We start from the raw sequence: 15,877 nt of genomic DNA, 5'->3' as shown, positions 1-15,877 counted from the left end.
AACGTATTATTTGAAAGTATATAACAATATGCAGTGAAACACATGCCTCACAGTGGTTTGGTCCACTGCCAATCAACCTGCAAACTACACACCTGTCTTTTCTGTGGAGTCTGTCAGCGTGGTGCTGGTGGTAAGTAGATATTTTGCAAAAGTTAACTTTAAACAGAGGTGCTATTTTTCTCTTGTCACAAAGTTTTAGGTTCAAGCGCAAACAATTCTCTGTTTGGGTTTGGAAAACAGTGTCTTGGTTTAAAATAGCTCTCTGTTTCAGTCACCACAAATACTGCTGTAAATGTCCTGAGGTCTCAGTAAAAACACCTGGGCTGGAACGTTTCCCTGGTTGTCCTGAAAAAATTCAGGGGCGTCCCCTTCTGGATCTGCTCTTGAGAATGTTTCTGTTTTTTGCACACCCAACACTGAAGTGAAATATCCACCCTTGGATTGAACGCTCGGAGTGATAAGATGAAACAGTTGTGTTTTTTTTTTTTTTTCATGTTTCCATTGTGACAATGCAATGCTCATGATGTGCTTCAGTTTACACACAAACACCACTTGGTCAGGGTTTGGAAAAGATGTTGTGTCTCACCTGATTCTGTCGTGACAAACACAGCTTGAAACTGTCACAAGGTCTCGTTAAAACTACCCAGACAGCAGTCTCTCACTTGGCAGTCTGTCGCCTATAATGTCGATAGATATGAAAGGCAGCCCATGTATGACACGTCACAGAAATGTTGATATGTCACCTATGAATGCATGAACGTATTTCGCCGTCTCTGTGGTGAACGACTAAACCTAAGAAACTAAAAACAGATCCTGCCCATGCAGGAAACGTAATTTTTAGACTGTCACATTATTCTCTCTGCCGGGACCAGCTAATGGTCTGGAAGGGCATTTGTGAAGTTGCAAGTCTGCAGGGAGGATTGTGGAAAATTCGTTATGTAAACAGTTACGTCCCTGAAAACATGCTACAGTGGTCAAAACATCTTCCATACATACTCTACAGAACGCCCCCCTTTGGACCACTCTGTTAAAACCATCTGTTTCAGATCAGACCCAAAGACAACAGGTCTGTAGATGTGTGAAAACATCGGAAATCCAGCAAGATATATTTATAGTGAAGAACCTTGTCATGTTTTGACTAGTGGCAGGGTACCACAGAGGGTCCTTCATCACGTTTCATCTTCCATAGGGGCATCCAAGAGGGCACTTTCGCCCTCCCCGCTCAGTAAGTAAGGACCTACAACCTCATGAAATAAGCTGGAGTAAGGGAAGCTGTGATTGAAAGGAGATGGAACAGACCGTCATTATTGAGTGCCATCTTCACAGCGCAGGCCACTATATTTACTGGATGAATGATTAAATATATAGCATTTAATATTGGGTGAATAAAGGCTAAATCCAATTTTCCATAGTGGTTCCTTGACCTTCAGTGGCTGCAAATTGTTTTCAAATCACCGGCTTCACCACCATCTTTTCCTGTGCGTGTGTGTGTCGCATTCACAGGCAGATCTTCTGTGTGAATCCCTGTTTCTGTCTCTCCCTGTCACTGCACTTCCTGACTTCCTGTGGGCTAAAACTGGATTGGGAGTTGCATACACGTGCCACATGAAGTCAAGGGAAGTTATTTTGGGATTAGCACAAAAAACACCTCAGAACAATGACACAGAAATGACAAAAGCGCAGAATGTTGTAGGAATCAATCAGCTGTGACAGGTCTATTGTGGAAAGTACTTGAGTCCAAGAACAGGGTGAGGCTTAACAGTCCGACAAAAGTGAAGGAAGAGGAAAAAACAGCGCATAAAAGGGTGCGTTTGTGCCTGTTGTGGGTGGGTTGGGTGTTGCATAAATGCCACCCCATGAGCACAATTCAATTTGATCCACGATCATTTCACACAAAAAAGCTTATGACATTAGATGCCTATTTACAGTACCTTGGGGTAAAGATATACCTCGGAAAAAGCGAATGAAATTGGCTATGTCACTCCGTCTTGTGACTAGGTGGCCAGCATCATGAAGTGCTGTTGAAATGTTTTGTCAAAAATGACATAGGCCATTATTTTACGAAGGTGACGTTATATTTCTTGAAACCACCAACTTCAACCTAGTGTGATGGCAATCCATCTAAAAGTTGCTGAGATATTTCATTCTTGACAAAAGTGGTGAATGGGCAAACCAACGCCCCTGAGCCTGAAAATGAGCTGAATTGAGTTGAACTGAAACTTAGTCTAACTGTATCGGGTGATGTTTAGTTGAAATAATAAGTAAAGCTTTATATAAAAACAAACTCTTGAACAAACACAGAATGAACACTGAATATTTTTCCTGCATGCCACAACTAAAAAAGTAACTTATGTCCTGACAACTTATCCCCATTAATGCCAAAAAGTATATGGTTTACAGTTTTTCTGTACCCAGAAGGTATTTAATAAGCCCAAAGCGTCTGAGAGATGAAGAGGGACAAAGAGTGCTTGGTGAAGTACTTCGAATTGTGGACCCAAAATTGCAGTCGTGTGTTCATTTGTCACACTTGAACTCTGTTTTGGCTGCTCTGGCTGAACTTTTCCCATCATCTGCGTTTCCTGAAGTCAGTCTTGAGGTCCCTGAAGGGCCACCACGCTCAACTTCAGTGTAGCTCCACAGCACTGGCAGGGCAGGCCGGGCAAATGATACAGGATGCAGATGACTGATGGTTCATTAAGTCCTAATATATGTAACAGCAATAGAAGCAGACAGAGATAGATGCTGAATTCTTCCACGCTTGGCTCAGACTTCCATAACTGCTAATGACTTGTCAGCTCATCTGCCAGAAAAGTGCCACTGCTGCACCTCGCGCCAGGAAAAGGATCTCTCCTCGACCCTGCACCGTATCCTTCTATCAAACTAACTATGTCTTTAACACCCTTGTCTGACGGATGAGCTGCACTTTTCCCCCCCATATGTACTCGGCTACGGAGTCTGAATTTAAATGAGTAAGGGTATGGACGACCAGAAACACATGACATATTAAACACTGATTGATATGATCCAAGGTAATCTAAATGACAGCATGCAGAGGAGGGAAGAGCATGATGAGCAAGTTAATAACACAGGATCAACTCACTTTAGACTTTGTGTCAGCTCATTGTTGTTACACCTTCTTTCTCTGTACATACACATAAACTGGCTATGTCCCCCAATGTCAACATCAAACCTACACCCTTGCCATGGTCATCTCTTGGCTTATTTTAGAGACACTAAATTAGATAGAGTGGAAAACTTCGTCTCAGCCGACAGTTTGAAAGACTTTATCTGAAGTGTATGTTCCAATGTCCTGGACACAAACAAGGGATCCTGCATTGACTATTCATGCTCTCAGTTTGTCTCCCGAACTCTCAGGAGTGCAGTCTTCATGTTCGCTCAGGAGCCTTGTATGAAGGGCAAATGCATCAATCAGTCTAAAAACCAACCATGGTCATTTAAAACTGTGGATTCAGAGTCGAAACAGAAAAGCTCTGAGCCAAATTAATTACATATAAATTAAACTAGATGTAGTGTATTGGCAGTCATCGGGTCCCCTCAAGGCCTTTTCTGTGTTAAATCACTACTCTTATCTCCCTCTTTCATGCTGTGGCCTGTATAAACAGTAGCAGATTTTGGGAGGCTCTGCAGTGTTTGTTCAGGGTTTCATTAATGACAAACAGTTTGGCCAGTTTCCCATTAAACTATATGTGTGTGTGTGTGTGTGTGTGTGTGTGTGTGTGTGTGTGTGTGTGTGTGTGTGTGTGTGTGTGTGTGTGTTCAGGGTCAGGGTAGTAGAGACAGACATGTAGAAATTAGAGTTCAGGGAGTGAATGTAAACACGGAAACTCCTCACAAGTCTAGTAAAATGCATTTGTGTGTGTTGTGTTTGCATTATGTTTTAGAGCTTATCATTGCAACATGTTCCTCTATATGTGGATAAAAGAAATTCCATACTTTGAAATGTAAAGCCATATTTGGCACGGATGGAATCTGAATTTCAAAGGGTAACAGACTGGGCTCAGATTCCCACAGGGGACATGTAAAGCATCAAAGCTTCCAGGTTTATTAGGTAAGGATGGCAAAGAAACAGAGCAGAGACCAAAAAAGAAAACCGGATTCTGTTGGTGGAGATTAAATGTAAAATGTAATATTTTTTATCTAAATACACAAAACATGAAGCTAAAGCAAGCAGCCAGGTATCCTACCCGGACATAAGGACAAAAAGGGTTGAAAAATACAGCATAATAAACAGCAGGGCAAAGAGTACTTATGGCTGCCGTCAGTGTCGCGTTAACTCCTTGTCCGTTTTGCAATTTGAAATCCCGCCTCTCCTCTCTCCTCCACCACTTATACTTGCAGCAAACAGGAGGTTCCTGTTCTCCAAGCAGACAGCACCACCTCTTTATGGATTTCTCTGTCCTGATTGGATAAAGTGGGCAGGGATACTGGAAAATGTCTTTTCTCCTCTACTGCATGAGCACAGACTGCTGTTGGAATTTAGAACTGTTGAACATTTATTTATACAAAACCTGAGATTACAGACACATTAGAAGTGACAGTTTTGGTAAATGTAATGGATATGGATGAAATTAAGATACAATAAATGAGACTACATGGATAATTTTTAAACAGTCTGAATTAAATCAATCTGAGAGGTGTTTCCAAAGTGTTTCCACGTATTTAATCAGAATACCACTGTTACAAAGTGGTTCTCCCTTTTGCGAATTGTCTGTGCCGGAAATATAACAGAACACTTTGTATGACCCATGGCTGTTTAGGGCGTCCATAGAGAGTGATGTTATGTTCACGAAGTAAAGTTTATTTTCCCTCCAGCTTCGGTCGTCAGTCAACTTTGCAGAACATTATCATCCAGAAACACAGGTCAGTACCGCAGATCTCCCCTGCAGTCAGGTTGATAAACAGAAGTAAAGAGAAATCCACTTTTTTATCCCAGAAAGGGTTTAAAAGTAATCTCTAAACTCTCCTCTCAGCGGTACACAGTTCTGGACCAGAGCAACACACCTGATGTTTGTTCTACAGAGGTTTCTGGAGCACTCCACAACATCTTTGTTTTTTGATTTAATAGAGAGCCCCCCAGCGACAGGGGTTACATGTTGTACGTTTAAATGAAGACACTGTTGTATTTGTGTGTCTTTCTGTCTGCCTGTAGATTATGTGCACTTGAATGCATTTGAGGGCCTGCACAGTGTTAATGCCGGTCAGGTTTATGAGAAAGCATGAATAATCAATTAAGACACCTGCTCTCAATTACAATCATTGCCAATTTCATCAAAAAACCCTTTTGCATATGAAGCGAGAGAGATGGTCCAGAAAGTGTATCGCTGTGTCTGTAGGAGAGGGAGACGCGCTGTACGTGTACGTGGGAGGGAAGATTACAATTCTCATCATCATGTGTAAACATTTATTAATTGGGGTCACTGTGATGAACTCTGCGAGAAGTACATGTGGCTGCAGTGTGCATGCCTCTAAATTAATCATGCTGTTACACTTCACTTTCCCCCGAATTCTCCTCTATGCATTTGAGCTGCCTCACACGCCATCAACATACTTGATGTCTTGTGCAGTTTTTTGTTTCAAAAAGGATTTTTAATGACGATTTATTGAAGTGTCCTTTCAGTATGACCAAAACAGTGAGGCTCTGAGGCCAGTGATGTGAAAAGATTTGTACAAACAGAACATATCTCTGTACTATCGAGACCACCAATAAGCCAAATCAACATGAATTAAATGCGTGTGCATAGATTAGTTTTATGACCCGCAGCTGCTACAGATTTGACGCCGTCTCTCCTCCTCATCCCTTCATCCTCTCTCTGTGTCGCTTGCTGCTTTTCTCCTCACTATCCACTCTCTCAGTCCTCACCTATATATATGTTCTCTGTTTCTAATAACTTTCTCAGTGTCTAAGGGGATCTGCCGACATATGAGGACAAGGAGGGAGCCTGAAGCAGTTTCTGTTCACACTGTTGATAATCAGCTGCACTGTGTTCATTCTTCTACCTGTATCCTACATGCTTGCTCATACGTTTCTTCTTTTTTAGTTTTTTCTGTTCTGTGTTGAAATTATAATGTAATTTATCATCTTGTTCTCTTTTTTCTTGCTGTGCATGCAATGGAAAGTTCACCAGGCTTTGACAAGGAGGTTTTGGGCCCTGAATGCATTTATCTCCTTTTTTGTCAGCAAATGAAAACGGGGCTTGGGGGCTTAATATGTGCAATCAAAGGGAGGGTGCATGACCTCCTGTTTGTGATTTTAATAAGATGATGATTAATGCAGTTATACTTTCCTTTGAAAAGCCCATCCTTACATAACTTGAATGAGGACCTTTTGTCTCTGTTTTTTTCAGACTTGTGTTGTTTTTAAAAATGCAATTTGTAGGAAATAGCCAGAATTTAGGAGTAGCTTACAAAACTATAGCGGGCAGTGAAACATCTTGCTGCAGCTCACTATAGTGGACAACAATCTCAGTAACTGGGCTGTAGTGTTGAGCTTCCTTGCTAGTTAGTGTTAGCAAATAGTTCACTAAGCTGTGCTAAGCTAAGTGGTCATATTGGTTGCATAGACTTTATAATAGAATCTAGATTGGAGGGTGCCACTCAGCCCTGCTTTCAATCTGGCTCAGAGGCCACTTGCAGTATTGCAGGAAAAAATTCCCCCGCTGCCCAAAAAGCATTTCCTCCCACTGACCACCATTATAATAGACATGTCTGTAAAACAGTTGACAGGACACCAGTAAATGCAAACAAGTTTGATGACTCTTATAATTACCTGTATTATACATTTTTGATCCATGGAGATTTTATATTGGTAAAAGTCTACTGCATATATTCAATGGGACGCATAACCAGGAAGTAACTGCAGAAAACAGATTTTTTTTTTTTTGCAATATGCATGAGGCGACTAATTCTTATTGGCCGCCATTCTTGCATCTAGTATGCTGTTCTTATTTAAATGCACATTTAGTTAACTGAAGTCAGCTTGCCCGGCAACCTCAGATGATGGGGGAGTCACGGTGGGCAAAAGGGAAATGATTCACAGAGGCTCTGATCTGTTGCAATTCCTGTTAAGTAAGGAAAATAAGTGTACAATGATCTCCTGTCTTGACAGTTTGGGAGTTTATGGGCTTATTAAGCGAAGTAGCAAACTCACTGCTTTCACAAATCTCAGCTGGAACGACAGGGGCTATCGGAGTACAATACTTGTGGTAATATGAGACAGAATAGGGGTGAGCTAGCTGATTAGCATGTTAACTTCATACAAGTCTTTGACGTAACGTTAGCACTCTCAACAAAGCTAACTAAACTTCATAGAAGAGCATGTATGAAGATATTCTATACCCTGAATTAGGTGGGGTTGTTGATACCATCTGAGAAGATACAGGTAACGAAACGGCAAGACCTGAAATCAATGAGACTGGCTGAGAGGTAAGAGTTCAAGAGGTTTCAGTGCTTGAGGAGAAAAGTGTCTGAGTGCTTTGAGGTGAAAATGTGGTATAATTTTCACCAACGAATATGTGAAGTGGACCAAAGCCAAGGGTGAAATGATTTGGACTCGATGACATTCCTTGATTTTCTCAAATCATCTTTTCCCTCACCCAACAATTTTCCCTCCTACTTTCTTTCTCATCAATTCCACAAGTCCTCCTCTCAATGAGCCATAAAAAAGGTTCTACGAGTAGTTCATGCTTTGGTTAATGGAGCGTGTAAAATGTGGGGTAAATTGAGAACAAGATGACAAAACAAAAGGAAACTTGAAGCCTGGTGTTCTGCATCAATCTTCAATTAAATATATATATATATATATATATATATATATATATATATATATATATATATATATATATATATATATATAAAGATTTGATGAATCCCTTCAATATACTTGTTTCTAAAATTGAGTGAAATACAAACTATCTCTATAAGATTGTGCTGCTGCTGATTGCTCTACCCACTCAGTGCCAAGTTATTTATCTATCCCACCAATGGGATATGTGGTCATAATGGAATATGTGGTGATTGATGGGAGCAGCAAACTAATATTTGTCATATTCATGAAAGAATCAAGACTCAGAATCTGCAACTATGCCTCTGTAAGGCCGCAGATATGCCAATCAGCATACAACATTAACCCTACTGACGTTAAACAGGTGTAATATAAAAACTCTCCGGGACCAAGCACAAAGTACAACTTAGGTTGATGTGAGCATTTTGGTCAAAAAACAAACTCTAGATGACTTTAACAGTTTGATCTGATGATTGTGGCAACTTTGGGCTGAGATTGAAGACAAAGGGAGCAGTTCATACTGAGGGTGATTCATCAGAACAGACCACCCTCTTCCAATGCTCCTAGGTCAAATGCCGATTTTAGGAACTTTCGACAGTGGACAGGGGTCAGGGGTCAGCATGGGCACTCTAACTGGTCTGCTCTGATGTGCTGTGTTTGTTGTATTGTTTGTGCTGTGTTTTGTTGAAAAATTGTCTGGTTGTCACTTACAACACACTGGTAGCTGCCAGCACATCCTCACAGAACACTGCTTAGTTCAACACCTATGTGTTCAGCCACAAGCACATACACGAGCTGCCTTGCGAGACAATTGCACAACAGCAGACCTCAAACTAAACAATTCAACGGTCTAAAACCAGGCTGAGTGTACCTTTGGTTCAGGCTAAACCTAAACATGTACTTTATCTTTATCTCCTTTATGGTGGATCAAAACAAACCCATCATGTGTCTGCTGTATCAACCTGAAGTGTATGTCTAACAAAGTTTGTTAATTAACATTGTCCTTGACTGTTTTTCTGATGTTGTCTGTGTTTCTTTCAGGTGTGAATGACTCTGAAGCAACACCTTGACATGGAACATGACTCGTTATCAGGAAGGTGTCCCAGGGGCTGAGTCATACTAGTCCTTTCTATTTTGGTTTCCATTTGTATCGTCTCCTCACCTCTCCTCTCCTGTTAATGTTTATACAAGCTCCATTACTCAACTGAACATTTGTCATTTTATGTTTCCAAGCAGCAAGGCAGACAAAAACACCCCCATAGTTCATTGTGGCAGCTGCCTATAATTTTTCCGATGATTGAATAAGGATAGGTTCCTCTCCAATCAACCACAGTGCCAAAGACATGTTATTTCTCAACATTCATCAGTGTTGGTGATTTTGCCTATGAAGCAACCGCAGATACAAGTGGCCAGACATTGGTGAGGCAACAGTTACAGCAAATATTTATTTGAGATGCAAACCGCATGCCTCCTTCCTGTGATTTGTGTTGTTTGTGTCGTGTTCTTGTGTCTGGTTTTGTCTTGTGTTTTCTTGTATTTGATTTCCATGTTTTTGTATCATATCTTGTGTCTCATGTTTTCTTTTTCCATGCCCTCATGTGTCCTTTAAGTTCCCCTGTGTATATCCCTTGTCGAATTTCCATGCCCCTCTTCTGTCTCTGGTCCTTTAATGTTTTTTCCTCTGTCTCCCTCTGTCTGTAGTTTTGTTTCCCTCCATGTTTCTCCTCTGTGCTTCCACCGCTCATTAACACACCTGGCCTCCTCCCTCCTTTCTCTCCTCACCTGGTCCTCGTCTGTTCATCAGTGTGTGTGTATTTAGTCTGTGTGTTCCCTGCACTCCTTGTCTGGTCATTGTATTTGTCAGCCCCTGTGCCTGCCCCTGTGCCTGCCCCTGTGCCTGCCCCTGTGCCTGCCCCTGTGCCTGCCCCTGTGCCTGCCCCTGTGCCTGCCCCTGTGCCTGCCCCTGTGCCTGCTCCTGTATCTGTCTGCGGCCATGTTCTTTCTTTCCACCCATGGTATGTGTTCTTTAGATTTAGATTTCTGGTTTTCTGATGTTTGATTTGAACTTTGATTTTTTTTTTATTTTTTTCTTTCTTTCTTTTTTTTTGTTCTGGTTTTTTGTGGATTTCGGCTTTAAATAAAGCTCACCTTTTTGTTTTACTCTGATCTTGCCTCCTATTTAACTGCGTTTGGGTCCACCTCCCTTTTCCATAGTCTTCCCCTTTAAACCCCAACCTGACACTTACCTTGCTATCTATACTTTGTAGTTTTGCTCATGTTTTTTTGCAATATATTTGCAGGAGTGAAAAAATAACAGCTGATTTACACCTCAGGGTGTCCGTTTTTGCTTTTTACTAAATAATGCAGTCTTGAGAAAAGGAGATTCTGCTCCTTCTCAGCATCACAATTTCTAAGACCCTTCCAAAGCAGATATGCAAGGCTTCTAGTCTGCAATGCATCAATTCAGCCAAATCAGCACAGAGCAGACAGGAAGTCAGACACTGAAACAGCATCATAAAATCAGGTTAATTTTCAGAATAAACCACTCTGTGTAGACACCAGCACTAAAGTGCAGCACTCGAAATGGAGCTGGTGGGAGTTGACCTGTGGGGAGCACGGAGCAAAACCCTTGTGGAGCCATTCTGCAACGCACATACCACCAAAATATTTAGACACACTTAAAATCGTGTGAATAAACATGAACCTCTTCTTCAGCACAGGTCAGTCGAGAGGGGACCCTGGCACAGCTAAAGCTTTGCTTTTTAGTGCTGAGCTTGCTGCCAGGAGCAATAAAAGTAAAGATATTAAAAATAACATCTGTTCAGTGGCTGAGGAAAAACTGCAATTCATTTATAATTTCCTGTACACTGAAATAGGTTTCCACTTACTGTGATAGCTTTATTCACAATTATGTTGTTACCTTTTCTTTAGAGTAATCATTTTTGCTATATTCATATTTCCTCTTTGTCCATTCGTCCATCCTTTGAACTGTCTGTTCATAATGGAAAGTTCAGTGCCTGCTGGGGATATTGAGGGACACAGCAGTGGTTTGATTAAAGGAGGACCAAGACAAATAAGAGGGGAGAGGAGGAGGAGGAGGGGTTGATAGGTATGGAAAGGGTAAAAAAATAGAGGCAGACACACCTGACTTGTTTTCTTCAATGAAAAAGCAGAAAGACGAAACAGAAGAACTGAGCTAAAAGTCAACCAATCGAACAGAGAAGTCACTGAATTCTTCTCCATGCAACCATTTGGCTTCAAATCTCAAATACTTACCAGTTACATTTGTTTTTTTTTAATGAGACCCTTCACAGGATGCCCTTCAAAATGACCTGCTTTTTTTAAAACAACCACAATTTCTTTTAAGGCTGTGCGTCACCAGGTTCTAATGCTGCTGGCTACTTATCACCCAGTGAATAATTAATGTGCATGGGAATTAATAATAGAGTAATGCCATTTTGAAGTGGAGCTCTGGAAATCTGAATGTGTTGCCTGTGTGTGTGTGTGTGTGTGTGTGTGATTACGTAAACTGCTTTGCCTGCAATTAAAATGATTGCGCAGACTATCATGCACACGCTTCTCATGTTCTAACTGCTTCACCGTGACTCAAGATGTGCGTTTTCTTCGGTGATAAGCCTTGAAATGATTTGAAAGCCTTTGTTTTTAAACTCTGAGAAAGAGAAAGTTAGAAAGAGAAAGGAGGAGGGAGGACGGAGAGGAGGAAGCAGTGATGTCTGTATGCTATGTTGACATGACGGCTCCCTTAAGAAATATTTCATGATGGAATTAATTCCATCTTCATTTAGGCTTGTTTATTTGGATGATAATTATTACTGACTTCCTAATGGCAGTAATTATGATAATGGACTCACATAGAGGATTCTGGCAGTGTGTTACAAATGTGCAAGGTTCTATGTGTATGTGGGCCTATAGGCCATTCTGGAATATACATATAATATACATTTCTTCTTTTTGTCCTTCTCTGCTTGAAGCAATTCTCTATAACAACAGACATGCACGCAGAAGAGCGGTGTACAATGCTTCACAGCTTTTTAATTTGCGTGCACATGTCAGTGCACTGCTGTAGAAAGAGAGACGTGGGCATTGCGAGGTGGATCAGAAGCAGTCAACGGAGAGAAGATAATTAGTTTCATTGTATCAGTAAACAACATACAGTGGTATTAAACTACGCAAATTACAAAATGCATTTAGCACCAATTCCCTGGCACGAATCCTTGATGATTATGAATGATGAGTGGCTTCCCATGCCTCAAATAATTTTCAGAACATAAAACAGGTGGTCAGCAGATAGAGAAACCAATTAAGCTAATAAAGGCAGCACAGTGGCTGAGTGGTTTGATTTTTTGCATGGTTTTATTGACTATCTCTCATGTGCTCCACTTGCTAGGCTTAATCCAATGAAACAGGGATTTTGAAGTGTCCTAACAAAAAGAACGAGGAACAGCAGAATCATGCCAGTGAGAACTGAGAGGAAAAACATGAGATGTTTGTGACTGATGTCGTTTCCAGCGCTGTAAACATCAACTATCCATGTGATTACAGCAAAAAAGGAAGTCATCTTTTCAAAGTAAAGCCTGCATTGTTTTCTACAGATGAAAGTCGAGGCATCCTTGTTGGACATCTGACTGTTCAAATTAAACCCAATCGAGCCCCGTTGCTATGGTTATGGTGAGTAAGAATTACATTGTTACAAAAGATGATGAAGTCTGGTTGAGATCCAAATAGCTTGACAAACTGCATGTGTGCGTGTTAAATCTTCACTTGTATGTCACATGATTGCTAGGCTCAGGTCTTGTGCTCCCTCCTCTAACTTGTGCTTGTAATTTTTACCAACACCAAGAAGATTATGTTTTTACCCATGTCCATTTGCTTTTTAAGTATTTCAAAGGCAATCTCAGGACAATTACCAGCCATGTTTGTGGTGACAAAACCAGATGTTTTTAACAAGACCCTGGACCATAACTCAAAACATCTTTTCCTTATAGGTAATGTTAACATCACTAATGCCAGCTAGCTAGTATTAAGCCATTACAGTATGCTGTGGAAATCGGCCATTTTCACCGTTAGTTTTCACATTTTACACGAACTGGCAACTACCGAGTCTGTTCATCAATGACGAAAAACAGATACCATGTGAAACTAACAGCTATATACTATCTGCTCACGAACCTTACAGCTGGAACTCAGGTTTCTTACGCAGACAAAAACAAAACAATCATTTTGGACCCAACACACAGTGTAAAATCATTATTTCACGATCATCATCATCATTTCTTTAAGGAAAAGAGATACTTTCTACAAGCTCTGTGGATGTTTTCCTTTTTTTTTTTTTTTTTTGAATTTCTCTACAAAACAACGTCAATATGACCTTTAAGACTGAAGTCTAAAACTTCATCATGTTTGAATACTTAATACTGTAATGCTTTATGTTGCGAGATCAGCATAAACTGTAATGTGATAGCATACATTTATAGAAAAAATTGGGTAGATAGGAAATCCGGCCTGGCCAACCCCGGCTTAAATGCCTGAAAAAATAATATATTGGTGCAAAAATCCAATAAATCCAATATTGCCAGTCCTGCTCATTGATTTGCATCACTGCCCACAATGGCCTAATACACCTGGAGATATTAAAGGGGCAGTTACTTTAGTATGAATTATACAGCTTCGTTTCTGATGGGTAACACATTTCTATCATCGCAGGTTAGATATGATCGCATCACTTAAACTTAATGCGGCCTTCAACTCAGAGTGTGACCGAGAAAACCAATGAATGAGCAATCACCCAATCAGTCTCCACGCTCCTCTTTTTCATATCATATACCGTATTATTGATTCAGGTATCATTTCCATTTGGTCATATTTTCATTTACTTTCTACTGTTTCATGATTAAAAGGGACATTTTAAAATGAAAGAAGGGATTATTTTTCCGTCTTCAGCTATCTGGGCTGACAAACAACAGCGCTGAAAATGTAAAGGAGAGGAATAAATCTTCTGAAGACATCCGTATGCCACATGCACATGCAAGCACAATGCACACCCACCAGAACTCCTCACTCCCTCAGTGCTCTATTGTCTTTGCCTCTACTGTCATACTGAGTAGCAGCGATGGCCAACAGCCAAAAGCACTTTCCAGGTTCTTATCTAATCCTTCTCCGTCACATAGATAAACAAGTAAGTCGATGCTTCTGCAGGTTTCTACTGCTTTAATTCATGTAGCACTTAACTTTTATTCACCTTCAACAGCAGCTGTGATTTACTGGGTGTGAATATGCACTCTACATAAACATGCGATAAAACAGACTTTTATAATGTTATGATCTTTATGACACAGCGGGAATAACACAATAAATTATGTTGCATTAGTGAATCAAGTTGTCTTTTTTTGCCTCTGCTGCTGCTTTAATTCAATTTTTACAAGAATCTATTTATTCTTTTTACTTTTCTGTTTGTGTGTGTGTGTGTGTGTGTGTGTGTGTGTGTGTGTGTGTGTGTGTGTGTCCTCTCAAAGTGCTGAGCACTCTTTTCAGTGATCTAGGTGTTTCTGACAGGCCCGACTAGTTTTATGAATCTCAAAAATGAGAGTGAAGGTGTCTGCCAGCTCTTGCATAAAATGACAAACCGCAAATGTTCACCTCTGTGTAACATATTTCAATAACTGTGAGATTTATGAGCAGTAAGAGAGTGTGTGTGTGTGTTTTACAACTGTGACATTTAACCAGGGAAAATGGGAGGCACAGGCCGGTATCTAGGATTGATGTGGAGCAGGAGATGCATGGATGATGGTCACAGCCATGATGTGAGTGGCTGATACTGAGTAAGATGAGTGTCGCATATGGGAATGTGACCTGTTGTCAGTATAATGGAGCATTTTTGAATATAGTCATCAGGATATATTCTTAGAGAAGGGCAATATGCAGTGTGTGTGCGCGCGTGCGTGTGTGTCTATAATGTCCACTATGTTCCTCAAGCATTCAAAACTGTAAAAACTTAATATGTTCCTGAGATGAAAGATCTATATTTTAAAAAAGAAAAGAAATGAGAGAACAGGTGAGACACCATCTGCATTAAGTGAAACAGCCTGAGAGTTTTTTTTTTTTTGCCATATGTGTTCCTTATTATTCCTCCAAACTGAGAGCAATCCACAGGGCAAGTTGAAAGAATGCTCCATTTGCATCTTGTAAAAATAGCTTGTTATATGTTAATGCACTGTGTAGTTTTGGGGGAACAATTCTAATTACAAGAGAAGGATCTTCAATGACTGAGTCTTTTTTTTATGACTACACAAACTAAATGTACAATCTCTCTTTGTTTTCATGACTGAATAAACTCATAATCAAACTGATCTTAAAGGACAACACAGTTTCATACAGTCTTCCTTTGTTTATATGTGGTGGACCCTGCCAGCTTTCTAGCTTCAAACAGTGCTCTAGGACCTTATTTTCCTCTGAGAACAGCTTGTTTATTCAGTTATGGAAAAAGAAAATTGTGTCTGTGTTATTACCTCATTAATATTGCAAAACTTTGTCTGAATTTCTTCTTCAAAACTACACATTTGGGAGAATTTTCATCAGTTTGATTATTTTCCACCAGAATATTAGATCATTTCAATTTTATGCATTTAAGATGTAAACAGTTGTCGACTCAGGCTCAGGACTCTCTTCTTTAGGGCTACTGACTATTGATACCTGCAACTTTATAACCCATAAAGATAACACACAGTAAATCCAAACAGTAGGAGCCAGTAACAGCGAAGATATCGGGGATGGGAGACGACGTGTGTGATCAGCGAAACAACAGAAGATCTCTATCGCCTCTCTGTGGATTTCAGATGTTACTACAGTAATGACTTGGCCTCAAGGGGGACCTCACTGACCACCACCAGGGGTGGGAGGGTTACTTAAAAAAAAAAAAAAAAAAAGGATTCTAATACAGTTACTGCCTACCTGACCTAACCTTTTTGTTAAAGAACATGTAATCTAATTACATCTTCGTTTCTGTAATTTTACCAGACTACAGAAACTCTTTTTTTGTATCCTAATGACATAATTCTG

At 40.3% G+C, this 15,877-nt stretch overlaps 1 long non-coding RNA gene across 1 annotated transcript; it reads left to right on the top strand.

Annotated features, from left to right (window-relative positions):
• Window positions 1-4,092: 4,092 nt before the first annotated feature.
• On the top strand, window positions 4,093-9,567 carry LOC119028228. The gene is made up of 3 exons (XR_005077631.1): window positions 4,093-4,144; window positions 4,779-4,881; window positions 8,843-9,567. It is a non-coding gene; the product is annotated as an uncharacterized LOC119028228 (long non-coding RNA).
• Window positions 9,568-15,877: the final 6,310 nt, after the last annotated feature.

Source organism: Acanthopagrus latus, chromosome 1 (genome assembly GCF_904848185.1).
Source record: "Acanthopagrus latus isolate v.2019 chromosome 1, fAcaLat1.1, whole genome shotgun sequence".
Classification (NCBI taxonomy): Eukaryota; Metazoa; Chordata; class Actinopteri; order Spariformes; family Sparidae; genus Acanthopagrus; species Acanthopagrus latus.
This window is presented reverse-complemented; position numbering and strand designations above follow the sequence as displayed.